This window comes from Sphaeramia orbicularis, unplaced genomic scaffold (assembly GCF_902148855.1).
Source record: "Sphaeramia orbicularis unplaced genomic scaffold, fSphaOr1.1, whole genome shotgun sequence".
NCBI lineage: Eukaryota > Metazoa > Chordata > Actinopteri > Kurtiformes > Apogonidae > Sphaeramia > Sphaeramia orbicularis.
Window position 1 is genome coordinate 75,141 of NW_021941591.1, and position 4,340 is coordinate 79,480.

Genomic DNA, 4,340 nt, shown 5'->3' on the forward strand with positions numbered 1-4,340 from the left:
TTCTAATCTGCTCTGGTCCATCTCTACTCTGGGTTTAATGTTCTGTACATGGTCCCTGAAATACAAAAGAATAAACGAAATCAACTCAGTTTTACTCATTTACCATCAAGGCAGTAGGTCTGATTCTGACACTGGTGTGGACACTACAGTGCTCCAAGGCAGCACTCCTGAAAGGGGATTTTTGTTTACATTTGGGATCATAGTTTCACATCATGTCGAGCTGATCAAACAAACAAGCAATCATAGAAAAAAAATTCAGTAATTGACAAGTTTATAAAGAATATGTGAATATTTAAAGACAAAACAAGAATTTAATGCATTCTGCAAAGTTATTCTAACGACAAACAGATGAATGATGACTGAACTGAACCTGAGAATTTACAGACTCTACTCCTAGAACTCCTCCTCCTCTCTGTCTCCTGACATAAATATGTTCATTCACTTCATATGATCAGATTGTTTATACTCTGTTCATACAGTTTGATGGTTCAGTTTCTGTCTGAACAAAAAAGGCTTTTACTTTCAATTATTACATGGAATTTATTCCCCAAAATATGAATAAAATCACATCTAGAATCTGAGGTTTTATTGTATTTCCTTTACAAATTTCCTTTGTGTTTAAACAGTTGCTCTCTTCTACATAAATGCATTAAAATAATCAGTAAAATAACTTTTCAAAGTGTATGTGTTTGTCATTAAATAGTGTCTTTTCTTCAGTATCTGTGTTGAGCCTCTACAGTTCTAGACCCTTGAACTAACTCACACTGGGACTCCTATAGAAGTGTCTTATGACCAGTTTTCTTTTCTTTGACATCCTTTACATCCTAATTACTGAGCACACACACACACACACACACATGTCCAAATGTCCATGTAAATGACTCCACTCATATTCAAATCCGTCTAGCTGATGTGACCCAGACAGAACAAATACAAACAGACTGAAAACTGACGTTAGCGCTCCAACTAGCAGGTTCCTTTGACAAGTAGATGGAGTGACAGCGGGGACGGCCAATCACATGTACATTAGCAAAACCACAGAGCCAATCGGAGAGTGACATTTACGTTAGAGGCGGGACTTCTAGCAGAGACCGACTGTTAACCCTTTGTGTGCCAGAATCATTGCCTAAACACTCCGGACAGTGGTTGGACTGATAGTGAGTACACAGTAGTGGATGGATATTGGTAGGGACGTGTCCCTAGTGTCCATACGCAGTTCTACGCCCCTGTTTACCATTAGGACAGTCACATGACCACCAGCACACGCTATGACTGATATCAAACACACACATGACAGATGTGTAACCACGGAGATAAACCTGTCAGACAGCGGTGAAGCCTTTCAGCTGTGTGTGTGTCCACCCTCCCTCATACCTTGAATCCAGAAGGACATCCAGATGACCATCAGTGTGTGCTCCATGTCCACTCTCTCCACTCTCATCTCTGCTCTGTCTCTGCTCTGTCTCTGTGTTTCCTCATGACACCTGTCAGCTCCTCCTCATTCTTATCTCCTCATCTCCTCTGCTGTGGTTGGGCTTCTACGTCACACGCCTTCACACATTTGAGCAGAAATATTCCACTGAGTCCAAACCGCTGTTTTCTGGACGCAACCATTCAATCATTTACAAAAAGGTTGAACGTAGAAAATGGAACAGTCTAATGTGGAGTTCTAGTCACATATGAGTGTGGATGGAAACAGAGTGGTTGAAGGAACTCATCTACTGCTACTTAGTCCAACTGTGGTCAGTCCAGCTGCAGACTCAACACCCACAATGCACCACTGCACCAGGACAGAGCACCTGAATCACACTGTTATTGTTTGTTTCTTTTGGAGGATCTGTCCTTCACAGTAGATTTACTTTTATTTGTTATTTTTATATTAGTTCATACACTGTGTGCACAATTATCAGACACATGAGTATTTGGACCATATCATTATATTTATGCAGGTTTGATCCTCCAGACTATAGAAATGACATTTGTGTTTGGAATGAGTCATTCCCAGGTGATCTATATTTGTATAAGAGCAGAGAGTACGGCCTCAGATGTTCCCAGCCTATATGAAGGTGTGCAGAATTAGAAGGAAGCTTCTGTACTTCAGCTGAAATAGATGAAAAACACAGATTAAGTAACAGTGAAGAGTCAAAAAAAAAAAAAAAAATACATATGTTCAGACAGATGAAAGGATGTAGAAACAGCTCAACTATTGAAGCACGACCACAAGATGATCCTGTTTTATAGCAAACAGTCGACAGGGTCATAAAATATGCAAAGAGAAGAAAACACACAAATGAACAGAGAAGATCTGAACAGAATCCAGAGGGAAAGGAGCAGGAACACATGGACCTGCAGAACCACTATGTTCCAGAACCAGAACTGACCTGGAGGGTCCAGAAGGAGAAGATGTTCAGGCCTCACAGACCAGGTCCAGGTGAGAAAGACTGGAATAGAGCAGCACAGAACCAGAACCAGGAGAGGAACCATCAGGACTGGACCAAGAACCATCTGAACACACACTGATTCTAGGTTTAATGGACAAATGAGGTCAGAGGAACTGGAGATGGAGCAGACAGACGGAGCCACGGCTGCAGCAGGAACAGCACACAAGTCCACTTCCACTGAGAGCCAAGGAGGAGGTGGACTTCTGCTACGGACTGGTGTTCTTACACAGGACACACATGGACCTGTATGGACTGAACAGGAACAAGAACTCAACTCCCAAAGACACTTCCAGTTTTTATAAGACACGTCCATCAGCCAGTGGGAAAGGACAAAGTCTGGATCTGTCAAGAAAGGGTTAATGTTCCTGACTGTTCACATGTATCCAAGTATTCTACTGTGTCCAGTATCCAAGTATTCTACTGTGTGTCCAGCAGGCCCAGACTGGCTAATCAGGAGGACCGGGACAGTTCCCAGTAGGGTGGTATAATATTTAGGCCGTGAGGAGTTCACTTTAAATATATATTTAATATTTTTATTATTTATTTATTTGGGGGGGGGGGGGGGGGGGGGTTCAGTCATAGCACTGGGTTGATCACATAAGCTGCAACCGCTGTTCCTGGGCCCCACCCCCTCTACTAGCAAACTGTTGTTTTTCTTCCTTTTTTTCGCAGATGCACCTTGGCGTAATATGTCGTTGTATACAGTTAGTAGCTCTGTACTGTATCTGTGGAGCAGATACCATCTGTGCTCTGTAGGCTGTGGATGGTCAGTTGTGTTTACTGTTTGAAACATGGAGAATAGAAAGAACAAGGGTGGTGTGGAGAAGCAAGAATGAAAAAGAGGAAAGCTCTAGAAGCAAACGCAGCCAAATGTGACAAAATCGGCAACTTTTTCACAAAAACGACCTCCGGTTGGAACCAACTAATGACAATGAAGCGGGTAAAGTACCTTTAAAGCTAGTTAATTATGGAGTCAGTGAATTGTGTGGCATTGTGGCGTGGAACATAAGGTTCTGTCATTTAAATAATAGTCTGATGCGAGGCCACAGAAGTGGGAAACTTTGTCTTGTAGCTCCTCAGAGTCAGAAAGCAGATCCAGCAGCAGACAGCAGCCATGAGCCCACAAGTCCAGAGTGGGCAGGTAGGACTGCTCAGAGAGGGAAGAGGATTAGAAGAAATAGGTTACAATGAAGAGTATGGTGTAGGCCTGTTCAGTATGAAAGGTATCTGAGATGATTCAGCACTACATGAATGAAACTGACACCAAGGCTTTGAAAATAGAAGGTTTGTGCTGAGAATTCTGAGCATTTTTAAAATGTGATTCAGTGTCAGAAGCAGAGCCAGGAGCCAGTAGTGATGAGGGGATTGTGAGTCTAGAGAAACTGGAGGAAGTGTGAAAGGGAGAGCAGAGTCTACTGATGACAGAGGAGCAGCTCAGCAGCACAACCCTGAACCACTAGGCACAAATGAATCAAATGAAGACGAGTCTGTTGTTAGTTTTGACTGCTTTGCTCGCCCTCAGTCACAGGATATACAGACAGTTTTTTCTTATCATCCTCGTCAAACCCCTAATATCACTGTACCAAAAGTTTTCAATAGCAAAGTTGGAACAAACCGCAAGTGGCTGACTTACTGTGAAAAAAATCAGTCTCTCTACTGCTCAGTTTGTCTCAGGCTTTGAAGAACAGTGTGTAGACCTAACATGTAAGGTTACAGTTACATGATTTGAATAATAATTGGTTGTGATCTAAAGTGGGCCGGACTGAGGTATGAAACTCCAGGGCTGAAAATGAGTCTCAGTGCAGCCCTGGTGTCCAGTATCCAAGTATTCTACTGTGTGTCCAGTATCCAAGTATTCTACTGTGTGTCCAGTATCCAAGTATTCTACTGTGTGTCCAG